The following is a 13,340-nucleotide window of genomic DNA, read 5'->3' as shown; positions in this document are numbered from 1 at the left end:
AAAGGGTCTCATATGATTTACTCTGGCCTTGAATTTACTGTGTAGCAGAGAATGACCTTGAACTCCTGATTGTCCTGCCTCTACCTCTTGGGAGTGTTCGGATTGCAGGTTGTACCACATCACTCCTGGCTTACACCCTACCTTGGCCTGGCTTTTTTAAGTGCTGAGGAATGAAACCATGCTAGACAGATGCTGTCCTGAGCTACATCCCAAGCCCACAAAGGGCACAGTTAGAAAGAGAAACACAAGCTGCCTTAGATTATCATGGAAGGTCTGGGAATAGCAGGCAAGAGGAAGGTCCCAGGGCAGATGGAGGTTCTCTGCTGGTTGCCCTTTGGAGTTCAGTCAGGGTTACCTTAAGGAAACATGCCAGTGGGTATGCTCAGGAAGAGGCCTAGAAACCTGGTCTGGAGGCTTTTTCTCCCATGTAGGGAGGCTTCAACCATTGCTCATGGGTGCAGATGGGCTCTGCACATTTCTTCTGGGTTCACCTTCCCTGCTTGAAGCAAGAATGTGCAGGTGGGCCGGGCAGTGGTGGCTCACGCCTTCAATCACAGCTCTTGGGAGGCAGAGGCAGACAGATTTCTGAGTTCTAGGCCAGCCTGGTCTACAGAGTGAGTTCCAGGATAGCCAGGGCTATACAGAGAAACCCTGTCTGGAGAAAAACAAACAAACAAAAAAGAATGTGCAGGTGGGGCTCATACCATGTGAGGCAAAGCTCTTGCTCAAATGTTTGGGGAGTGGTAGAAGCTTGGAGAGTGGTTGAGATGAGTCTGTGCTGGTGGACAGAATTAGGATGCTCTCCGGGCTCCCTGCACAATGATGTGAGTTCATCCAGCCTTCCATGTGCATCAGTAGGATCAATCCAACTCCCTCACTGGTTTAGCGGTGGACTTTAGTTCCCACCTCGGCTGCTCTCGTGGTGTCCTTTCTCATTAGCAGCATCCCCTGTGGAGTTCCCTTAGATCCACAGAAATGAGTATGGCTAGAAAGTATGCCCCATACTCCTCCATTTCCTCCAACCAGACACTTCATGTGGAGCAATTCTGGAAGAGCTACTGTTGGTCAACTTTGATGGGTCATTTGGAGGGACAAAGCCTTCCAGAGTTCCTGTTTTTTCCATTTCCACTTGGCTCAAGACAGCATGACACCTATGGCATCAGAACACTCTGCCAGGAGCACTGTCAACTCTTTGCCCATAGTCAGAGATCTAAAGGAAGTTGGCAGGTGTGTGTGGTCATATGCCTGTAATCCAAGTGCTCAGCAAATGGAGGCAGAAGGCCAATAAGTTCAAGGTCAATCTAGGCAACACAGTAAGACCCTGTCTCAAAAGAGAGGGGGGAGGAGAGAAGGGAGGGGGGGGGAGAGAGAGAGAGAGAGAGAGACAGAGAGAGAGAGAGAGAGAGAGAGAGAGAGGAGATGGAGGGGGAGAGGGAGGAGAAGAGAGGGGAGAGGGAGAAGGAGGGGGTATTTTTGTGTGTGTGTGATGTGGTGAACAACTCCGAGTCTTTATGTGTGTTGGCTCCATCCTATCCATGAAAATGCTTACAACAAATCATTTTATGCCTATGATTAATGTGGAGAAAGTGATCCAAAATATGCAAAATATACATATTATATATTTGAATGTATAAATCTAAAATGTAGAAGGAAGTTTATGACTAAAATGTTAATGTTGGTGCAGTTTAGAATTATGAGAAATTGGAAATTATTTAAATGTCTAATAGAAGGGTAATTAAGTAAATTGCAAAGAATTCTCTTGTTAGACTATTAGGAGCCATTAATATAGTTGTTATGCAGACTGTTGGTAACAGAAAAACACTAAGTCTGAACTTAAACAGCAGAGTGTCCAATCACATTCACAAAAACACTTATCTATAAAAAATGGTCACCATCATTAAGGAAATACATCCTCACCAGAACAGCTTAAATAAAGAGAGCAGCCCTACTAAGTGCTGACAAGAACACTAGTCAGTCATGACCTTCATTCTCACTTTGGTAAATTGGTGGCTTCCTGTAGAGTTAAACATACACACTTACTCTACAGACCCTGGGCATTTCCCAAAGACAAAGGCAACACATTCACAAGAAAAACTTGCACCAACGATCATAGCATCTTTATGCGCTATAGCGCCAACCCAGAAGCATTCTAGATGTCAAGATAAAGCAATTCTCAAAAAAAAAAAAAGAAAGAAAGAAAGAAAGAAATTCCAGCCAGGCGGTGGTGGCGCACGCCTTTAATCCCAGCACTTGGGAGGCAGGGGCAGGGGGATTTCTGAGTTCAAGGTCAGCCTGGTCTACAAAGTGAGCTCCAGGATAGCCAGGGCTACACAGAGAAACCCTGTCTCGAAAAACCAAAACCAAAATCAAAACCAAAACCAAAACAAAACAAAAAAAAAAACCCTGAAGAAGTTGTTGATACTTATAGGACCACATGATAAATCTCGAAAACGTTCTGCTGAGCAATAGAGGCCAGAAGGAAAAGAGCATACACATAATTCCATGAACACAAACTCCCAGAACAGGCAAAACAGGCCTGAGGCTACAGAAGTGAGTTCAGTGGTCACCTGGAATAGGAGGCTGAGAAAGATAAGTTGAAGGGTCAAGGCAGGCTTGTGGGGCAAAGGAATATTCTAGACCTTTATCTCATAATGACTGAAATACACTTATCCAATTTTATAGGTTCACAATTTTTTTTTTTTTTTGAGGAGCACTGGGGATGCCAGACAGCTACTCTACCAACTGAGCTCCATCCAGAACCCTGATTTGCACTTTCAAAGTACATGGTTTGGACCAGTGAAATGGGTCAGCAGCTACAAGCAAGTACTTGCCTCCAACCCTAGTAACATTAATTCCATCCCTAGAACCAAAGTAGCAGAAAGAGATAAGTAACTGCCCAAGTTGTCCTCTGACCTCCACTTGCACACTGTGGCACATGTGGGTACACACATACACACATTTTAAAAGAAGCTAAAAAATAATATGTGAATTTTAAAACATGTAATTTATATCCCAAGAAGGTAAATGCCTGTGAATAACATGTGTGTACTTGTGGTGTATGCAATGGTATATAATACATATATACATACATGTCACTTGACTAGAGGACAATAGAAAGAAATATACCACAAATGTGATAGGGATTGTTTCATGGGTAATATTTCAGGCGATTATTTTTTTCTTTTTTAGATTTACCAAGATTTTACCTGTGTGATTCTCTTTTGTTCTGTAGTATAATAAAGCACTCCCATTTTTAAAACTGCACATTACTAATAGCAAGCCCTTATAATGGTATATAATACACGAGATTTTTAGTTTAATGAGCTCCTGTAGATGTTTTTTAGTGGGTATCTATCCCTATAAGTCTTTTTGTTTGTTTATTTGTTTGTTTTTTGAGACAGGGTTTCTCTGTGTAGCCTTGGCTGTCCTGGAACTCACTCTGTAGACCAGGCTGGCCTCGAACTCAGAAATCCACCTGCCTCTGCCTCCCAAGTGCTGGGATTAAAGGTGTGCGCCACCACAGCCAGGCTCATTGTCTCTTTTTAACTACAACATTTCGTGCGCTCACCAAGGACTAAGATACACTCTGTCTTTATCATGTAATACCTACCTGCCTAACCAATTGTCTTAGTTAGGGATTTCTATTACTGCTATGAAACACCATGACCAAAAAGCAAATTGGAGTTGAAAGGGTTTATTTATCTTACACTTCCAGATTATAGTCCATCATTGGAGGAAGTCAGGACAGGATCTCAAGCAGGGCTGGAACCTGGAGGGAAGAGCTGATGCAGAGACCATGGAGAGATGCTGCTTGCTGGCTTGCTTCATGTGGCTTGCTTAGCTTGCTTTCTTATAGAACGCAGGACCACCAGCCCAGGGATGGCACCACCCACAATAGGCTGGGCCCTCCTCCATTGATCACTAATTGAGAAAATGCCTTCCAGCTGGATCTCATGGAGGCATTTCCTCAACTAGGCTCCTTCCTCTCAAACGACTCTTAGAAAGTGTCACGTTGACACACAAAACCAGCCAATACACCTCATACCACTGAACTACAATCCCAACCCAAGTTACAAATCTTTGTTCTTTGTATTCCCCACCAACCCTTAGCCTAGGCAAAAAGAAGACCACATAAATACAAAGAATATAACTCCAAGATGGTACAGAACTACTAGGTTTGGTGCCTACTGAATAATCTCCAAGCATGGATACAAATGGGCCCTCTTGCAATGTGAGTGGTGTTCTCAGTGTTGTACCAACAGATCTTGATCATCTCCTTGTCTCGCTACGTCCTAGCTTTGTGATCTTGAAGAAACTCATGCTTATTTCCTTATCTGTATAATGAATGGGGCTATTGGGATTACTAAACTGAGATAGTATATGCTCAAAACCTACCATAAAGTATAAAACACACTACAGTACAGTTATTCATATAGCAAATCTAGAACCTAACCTCCTTTAATTTTTATTTTTATTTATGTACATGTGTCTGTGCGCGTATACCAACACGTGTGAGAATGCCTTTGGAGTCCAGAAGAGGATGTCAAATCCCTTGGTGCCGGGCGGTGGTGGCGCACACCTTTAATCCCAGCACTTGGGAGGCAGAGGCAGGCGGATTTCTGAGTTCCAGGCCAGCCTGGTCTACAGAGTGAGTTCCAGGACAGCCAGAGCTACACAGAGAAACCCTGTCTCAAAAAAAGCCAAAAAAAAAAAAAAATCCCATGGGTCCTCTGGAAGAGTGTGGGGCACTCTTAACTGCTGGGCTGTCTCTCTGGTGCCTGCCTTTCTTTGTCTCTCTCTTATTCATGTCTTTATCAGCTTGCATTCTGTCCTCTGAAATTGTGAAGTATCTTCAAGCCTCTGGGCCTTTGCCCAAACTGCGTCCCACCTTTGCTGTACCTGTTTCCTTCAGATGACTTAGGTGTCATCTCACAAAGCTTTCGAGGCTTCACACTAAAATAGCCCCTTCCCCCACGCCCCCTTTCTATCACTTTAATCTGCTTTATGGCTAGAGCCTTCTGCCATATCTAGGAGGGATATTTCAGTTCTGCAATACCAGAGATACTCTGTCCTCCTGTGTGCTCCACCCAAGGATCTCCTCTGCATTTCTGCTCTGGAGCTTTGGGCTGTTACTAAGTAATGTGGGTGTTGTCCGAACACGTGCGGTAAGATACCCATAAGCCCAGAATCCCACCTCTCGAAGCTACCTAGTGCCTGATGGGCAGGTAGCATATACAGTGCATTTCCTACTTGTGAGAATTCATCCTGCTGCTCCGATTACAATGTACATCACAACAAAGGGATTATTGACTTCTGAAAATTTTCACCAGAATGCTCTATACCTCAGCTGAGGACAATTAAAGAGAAGCCTGCAGGCCAGAGGAGGCTACTGTTAGAGAGTTCTTGCTTGTTCCAAGCAGCTCCTCCACTTCTGTCCAGACCTTCAGCAGAGGGTTCATGTCTGTTAAGCTCACTACTTCAGCCTTAGCCCTGGAGCACAGCAGATGTTAAAAAAATCATGCACGAAGCAGGGCATGGTGGTGCCTGCTGCCATCCCAGCACTCTGGTGCGTGATGCAGGAAGAGGTGAAGTTTGAGGTCTGCCTGGGCTATACGGTGACTTGTTGCCTCAACAAACACACAAGCAAACAAACAAGTCATGTACTGAGCTACACACTGTGTATATTCTGTTTTCTGACTGTTTCTGCATAAGGAGACACTGTGGGATAAATATGGCTTCTTGCCACCCCGTAGCTGAAGGAGTCAGCCCAAGATGTGCCTATTGGCCTCAGGTCTGAATGTTTGCCATGGCAGCAAAGCTCCACAGTGACCACGAGGCAGTGAGGACTGGGGAATAAGGAGGGCATTGTCCTGGCTGCAGGCATGGCTGTGCTCTGAGAGGAGCTAGGGAAAGAAAGACACCTCTGCCAGTCAGGTACAGCAGAGCTAGAGAGCTCTGCCCTCCCTGTACCCTCAGAGCTGTCAGACTGAGGGTTGCAAGGCCCTAGTATGCGTACCAGTCTTATTGAAACCGCAGTGGAGTTTTCTAAAACACACCAAAAAATGGCTTTCATTCGTTTTCGTGTCTGAAGGGAAGCAAGCAAGCGCTTCTCAGGGAGCTGTTGTTTGCTCGGCTGAAGCAGTGCCAGGAGACCAGGTCTGTGGGTGGGTCATTCTGGAAAATGCCAGCTTACTGCCACGTGTGCTGCTTGCCAGTGACAGCCACCACCACCGTCTAAAGTAACTTGGACAGAGCACGAAGGCGCCCTTCCCCCCCTCCGGTGACCACCCAGTACATTTCCAGAGCGCTCTTAGTCCCTGCCTGTCCGCTCCTCCTCTGAATGCCCAGGTTCCTGGAGAGGCTTCCCTCAGGCTCCTGCTTCTCCAACTGGAAGACACTTTGGGTCAATTCCCTAGACATTGCCTAATGCAAGCTGGTATATCATCAGAACCTTTACACAGTAGCCCCTCTTTAAAACACTTTGTATTTAGATGAGTCTTCATAAAAAGAAAGTAGAGCAGAAGGAAAAGATTAAAACATCACACTAGAAAGTTGGAGTTTCATGTATTTTTCTTTTGGTATTTCTCTTTGTATGCATGTGTTTGTGTGTGTGGGGGGAGGGGGCATCTGTAATTATATATGTATGCCTGTTCACTTATGTGTACATATATTCATATGTGAGGGCCAGGAGTCAGCTTCAGGTATCAATTTTTTTCAGCCATCAGTTTTTTGTTTTTTGTTTTTTGTTTTTTCGAGACAGAGTTTCTCTGTATAGCCCTGGCTGTCCTGGAACTCACTCTGTAGACGAGGCTGGCCTCGAACTCAGAAATCCTCCTGCCTCTGCTTCCCAAGTGCTGGGATTAAAGGTGTGCGCCACCACCGCCCGGCATCAGCCATCAGTTTTTTGAGACTGGTTCTCTCTATGGGATCTGGGGCTTGCCAATTTGTCTGGGTTGCATGTCCAGCAAGCCCTGGGGACTCTCCTATCTCTACCTTCCCAGCACTGGGGTTATAAGCATGTGCCTCTATGCCCAGTGTTTTTACTTGGCTACTGGGAATAGAACTCATGTCCTTAAGCTTACCAGGGAAGCACTTCACTCACTGAGCCATCTCTCCCCTCTCTCTCTCTCTCTCTCTCTCTCTCTCTCTCTCTCTATATATATATATATATATATATATATATATATATATATATATATATATTGCAATAAAACACAAGCACGGGGACCTGAGTTTTCACACCAGCACTCATATAGAAAAGTCAGACATGCCTTTGCTTTCCTGTAAGCCCAGCACTATGAAGGATGGAGGCAGGGATCACTAGGTAAACTGGTTATCAGCCGAGCCCAGACTCCAAGAGAGCCTGTCTCAGAGGAATAAAGTGGAGAGTGATATGCAGGATGCCTCATATCTTTCTGTGGTTCCTACACACCCATGTCCAGGCCCAGAATCACATTCATACTCACACACGTACAAAGATTAACCAAAAGCACCAAACTGGTAAAAATGTCCATTTGGACAATACTTGCCTACTTGTCTTTCTGGGTGTATTTTGGAGAACCTAGAGATCACACAAGTGTTTGTGACGGTCAGTGTCATTAACTATATTCAGAGTCACCTTGGATTGAGGCACAGTTCTGGATGTGTAAGGGTGTCTCAGAGGTGATTTAACTGAGAGGGAAAACCCATCCAGAATTTGGCAGGCACTTTCCCTTGAGCTGAGGGCTCAGTGGAAAGAATGAAAAGGAGAAAGTAAGTTGAATCCCAGCATTCACCCTTCCTTGTTTGTATCCACAGCCAAAATGTGAGCAAGCAGCCTCAAGCTCTATAGCCATACCACAGTATGTGGTCACGTGCTCTATAGCCATACCACAGTATGTGGTCACGTGCTGCCACCGTGCCTTCTGCTCCTCCTTCCTCAGCCTCCTCAGTACTATAATCACAGGCACGTACCACGCCCGGCTTTAACATCGGCCTGGAAAGGACGACCTTACAACCAAAGTTCCCCAACCTCAATGTCTACCTTTACTCAGGCTTGGAGATAATTTGGTCGAAATATCTGAAAAGTATTGCATAATAAGTCACTGAAACTTTAGTATAAACAAGCCTTGCATCTTCGCCCTTTCATTCATCACAAATATGCACACAAATACGATGCCCTCTGGAGCATCACGGGCATCCGTGGACACACGAGGAAATGACTCTGGAGGAAGAAATAAAATCTGACTACATCAAAGTCACTTGACTGAGTTCTGCCCAGACCTGGACTTCCCTGACGAGGATGACCATCAGAAGTGTTAAAAAAAAAAAAGAGGGCTGCCGCCACACAGGCTAAGTAAGCTCTGTCCCTTCACAGTCTAACTTCTCCAGTTGCGATTGAAAAGGGTTGTGGGGAGGGTTATGCTGAGCTGGGATGGTGCTGTTGTAGCAGCTGGTCGTAGTGCCTGACAGGCTGAAACACAGACGGAGCTCAGTTCCCCTCCTGGGCCCTTTTAGAATTTTGCTTCTGGCTTAAGGATCTTCTTCAAAAACTCTCACTAATGATTAAAAAATAAAGAGCGAAAAGGCTGATTAGCAGAGTTTGAGGAGAGCCACACAGTGATGAAGTGGGGAAGGAGGGCTGAGGAGCTGCAGTTTTTAAGTCTGGAAGGATGAACCTGGAAGAGGAGATGCAATAACACAGTTTAAGTGCCAGACACTTATTAATCAACAACGACCCGCATCGTGACCCCTTAGCAGAGGCCCAGCATGGAGCAGGGGGCCTCAGCTCTGCCAAAAAGCCACAAAGATTAAGACTGGAAGAAATAAGTAAACAGCCAGGACGTAGTGTTTTAAGATAGACATAAGAAAGGACGAAGCTGGAGCTATAAGAGACTTGCTTATTGCAAAACTAAAATCACAGGGACTCTAGGAGGAAAAAGAACAAACCCAGCCTTTTAAGTATTATTGTTGCTGAAGTATGGTTTCCTGGACACAATCTCCATGTAAATCCAGTGTGGCAGCCTTCAAGGGCGGGGGTGCAGTGGTGGTGGGGGGAATCCAGGACAAGGTAAAAGTATTTAACACTGTTCTATGGACTTCTTAAGGATAGAACACAAACCAATTCAAATTCAAAAACACCTCAGGAAAGTGGAAAACTTAGGCCCCTGTTACACAATTAATGACCAAAGGCAGGGCTTGAAAGATGAGAAAATGGGGAATGGCCTTGTGGGGTGGAGTTGTCTGAGGTGTTCACAGGAAAGAGGATGTACAGCCTGGTGGAAGGAGGTAGGTCTATGAAAGTCAGTCAGGCAAGGAACTGGTTCCAGTGTGGACCATTTTAAGCTTCTGCAGGTGAGGATAAACAAGCTGGAAGTAGAGGTTTTATGGGTCAAGCTTGTGGAAGGATAGGCTGGAAAGAGAAAGGGGCGGAAGCCAGTTCAGGCTGTAATAATTCCTTCACAGCCCTTGTCCTGGGCACTAACAGTGGAGGGCATCCCAGAGCTGAAACCTCATCAACTTCCTAAACCAATTGCCTGCCACCATCTTCCACTAAGACTGCGCATTGCGCATGTGGAGGACAAAAGGGCCTATTTGTCTCCCTCTTTCTGTCTTAGCTACTGATAGAGACTACTGTATCCCTGAGTAAACAAATAAGTAAATGAGCAATGGCTGACAGAATTCTGGATGACAGCTCTTCACTTTGCTTTTGCTTACTTATTTTGTGGTGCAGGTGATTGACTAAGGACACTCGTGCATGCTAGACAAGCTCTTTACCAAAGAGCCAAATCTCTTCTTCTGGTAATATTAATGAAGGGGTAAGATGTTTGGCTAGCTAAATGGCTTCAACATCCTTTCTGCTCAGGGATAGAACAATAAAGGTCTGTTGTACCTTTCAAATCAATTACCCGTAGTTGTCCACATTGTGCGTGATGTCCAATATGTGGTATCTAGTCAAGCTGGGCTTCCATCAGGACCATTGGTTCTCTGAAATGGTACTTCCCCTTGTCTGAGAATACGGGGTATTATTCTGTAGATCCTAGGATACCATGACTAAACAGTACAGCTGGACAGGGTCTTCGAACAACTAAATAATTTTTTTGTGTGTGGGGAGGTATGTGTTTGGAGACAAGGTTTCTCTGGTATAGCCCTGGCTGTCCTGGAACTCACTCTGTAGACCAGGCTGGCCTCAAACTCAGAAATCTACCTGTCTCTGCCTGCCAAGTGCTGGGATTAAAGGCGTGCACCACCACCGCCCAGCCATTTTTTTTTTTTTTTTTAAAGACAGGGTCTTGTTATGTAGTCCAGGTTGCTCTCAAACTTGGGATTTTTCCACTGCAACTTCCTAAATTCTGGGATTCCAGGTATGTGTCACTACACACAGCTTCAATTAAAACTCCTTGGAGAACTTTCTGCCTGCCCATTAGTATCCAAAGAATGGTCTGGTGAAAGGATGGATTATTGTATCTCCTTTTAGACTATGAAAGCAACAAGTCGCATATATATATATATATATATATATATATATATATATATATAGTATTTTCAAGACAGGGTTTCTCTGTGTATCCCTGGCTGTCCTGGAACTCACTCTATAGACCAGGTTGGCCTTGAACTCAGAAACCCGCCTGCCTCTGCCTCCCAAGTGCTGGGATAAAGGCGTGTACCACCACAGCCTGGCAGTCTCAAATATTTTAAGTTGGTATGGACTGTTGTATATTGATAGAAATTTAAGATTATTTCAACTCTTAATGTATTGTACATATGCAACTCATAAAAATGTAATGTAAAATTCTAGTCTTATGAAAGCTACTATTGCAAACTGTTTAGGATAATTAGAAATACAAGTTAATAGTCACTTATAAATCTTACTTGTAGTCTTGTGAGGTACTAGTTTAGTTAATTATAGAAATAAGCTTTATTTACTCTCTTGTATATGTCTTCAAAGTTAAGCAGATAGTAAATAGTTAGATACAAGCATTGTCTACTCAGATGTAGATAGTCTTCAAACATTTCAGAGATCTACAGAATATGGCATTTAAGATATTTTAATAATAAAAGGCTTTTCTGACAGAGTGACACATCAGCTCCTGGCAGCACTCCAATCTACTTGAAAGAAGATGATGGGCATCGAAGAACCTCCACATGGAGTGTGCTTCAAACATGGCAAAGCTAGCCACTGGGCAGAAAGTTGCCCTTACCTCAACAACTGACAGCAGGCTGTCCAAAGTGTGGACAAGCAGGACACTGGAAAGTCCACTGTCCAACTTTGCAGAGATAAGGTAGGCCAGTCCTTTAAAATTCCTGCTTCACAGAAAAATCTCTCAGATATTCTGGGCCTGGAGGCCAAAGATGGGCGCCCCAAGGATATAGCCGCGCCTTGGATGACTGTCCAGGCAACCAGCATTCTCTGTCCTTTCTATAGTTTTGGAAGTTGGTTACGCTACACTTTCTATTTACTAAGGTAATAGTTATCCTTCTCAGGTCTCTGATGGAGTTGAAGACTAGATTGTAATAGGTCTTACAATTTTTCTTATTAAAGATTAAAGACAAAAGCTTAAGTTGTTTAGGATCTATGAAAATGTTTAGGGTCTAAAAAGATGGCTTTAGGTTGATAAATGCAAGTTACGATAAGAAAGTGATATAGGCCGGGCATGGTGGCTCACACCTTTAATCCCAGCACTTGGGAGGCAGAGGCAGTGGGATTTCTGAGTTTGAGGCCAGCCTGGTCTACAGAGTGAGCTCCAGGACAGCCAGGGCTATACAGAGAAACCCTGTCTCGAAAAACCAAAAAAAAAAAAAAGTGATATCGGTGCAGAACTTTGGACTCACCAGGAGAGGATAGCTAATGGGATATTTTCTCCAAGTTTGCCAAATACAAATGTCTCTGGGCATTTTAAATATAATTCCTACCCAATAGTTCTCATAATTTTTCTTATTGTACACAGTTTACTGATGTTAGAGAAAAGCCATTTTTTGGACTAAAAGCTGGAAATGTAGTGAATATTTATTTATTTATTTATTTATTTATTTATTTTTGTTTTTCGAGACAGGCTTTCTCTATATAGCCCTGGCTGTCCTGGAACTCACTCTGTAGACCAGGCTGGCCTCGAACTCAGAAATCTGCCTGCCTCTGCCTCCCAAGTGCTGGGACTAAAGGTGTGCGCCACCACCGCCGGGTTTTTTGTTTTTTGTTTTTAATTTATGTGAATTGTTTTGTTTTAATCCCAGGTGTGGGATATTGGGCTGTTTCAGATTGTCCACAGCCGCTAAGTATGATTGTATCATACTCTAGGAGGGGAGTGAATTTTGCCAGCCGCAGGCAATTTATGTTTGGAAATCTGGGGGCTCTCCAGAGGGTACAAGAGGGTACATGAGAGAGCCTAGGGCATGCATGGCTGCTGCACCTCCTGCTGCTCTCCCCATTGCTGCTGTTCCTGTTGTTGCTGTTTGTCAAGTGGCCATGAGCAAAGAAATGAGAAGAAAAAATTAGAGATCCTGACAATGAAGATTGGACTTGCCCCAAGGAACCAAACATTCCTAAATAGCAGGAAGCAGAGATGTCCAGTCCTTTCCTCTCTAACCTTTTTAAGCTAGTGTTGGAGGGTTGGAAGGGTGGTAACTATGAGAACCCAATAAAGTAGCCCCCACCCTCCCAAAAAACCCCACACCTACAGCCTGGAGCCTCAACGAGGTGGTATGGTAGAAATGAAAAAGGTTTCATTAACTCATGAAGGGTCTGTTGAACCTGTTCATTTCTCCACTGGCGGATCCTTGGAGGCAGTGGAGAGAGATGAACCCTGGGAACATGGTGGTCTTCAAAAATTGGATTTGTCAAAAAATTACTTTGTCATTTTTAAGTAGGAAGGCCCAGACAAGCCTTTGTACTTCTCTGAAACTGAGCTTCCTGTGCCTCACCTGAAGATAGCAGTCAGGACACTTCCCTGTTGTGACTGGTGAAGGATCATTTGGAAAAGCATTGCAGAAAACCCCAGGCACCATAATGGTGTGATTCATCTATTATTTATTTATTTATTTATTTATTCCTTCCTTCCTTTCTTTCTTCCTTCCTTCCTTTCTTTCTTTCTTTCTTTCTTTCTTTCTTTCTTTCTTTCTTTCTTTCTTTCTTTCTTTCTTCTTCTGATTACTCTGGGAACTTAAAGCCAGCCTTTGGACCAAGTATTGACATTTGCAAAAGACCTCTTAGCTCACTCTCAACCTTACCCAACACAACAACAAAATATTCTGACCTAGGTTACCTTTCAACACCACTAACAACTACATATGTTGGTAACTTAGTTCAACTTACTATCTACTTTATTTTGTCTTTTCTTTTTTTAGACTCTATAATCTAGAGATTT

The 13,340-nt window shown here is 44.0% G+C and overlaps 1 long non-coding RNA gene across 1 annotated transcript in view; it reads left to right on the top strand.

The window, feature by feature from the left end:
• The window catches only part of LOC116091057, a 21,362-nt gene that overhangs the window by 983 nt on the left and 7,039 nt on the right, over positions 1-13,340 (top strand). Inside the window, exon 2 of the long non-coding RNA XR_004118922.1 lies at positions 11,054-11,261. This is a non-coding gene — a long non-coding RNA (uncharacterized LOC116091057). The remainder of the gene's footprint in view (positions 1-11,053; positions 11,262-13,340) is intronic.

Source organism: Mastomys coucha, unplaced genomic scaffold, assembly GCF_008632895.1.
Source record: "Mastomys coucha isolate ucsf_1 unplaced genomic scaffold, UCSF_Mcou_1 pScaffold15, whole genome shotgun sequence".
Taxonomy (NCBI): Eukaryota; Metazoa; Chordata; class Mammalia; order Rodentia; family Muridae; genus Mastomys; species Mastomys coucha.
This window is presented reverse-complemented; position numbering and strand designations above follow the sequence as displayed.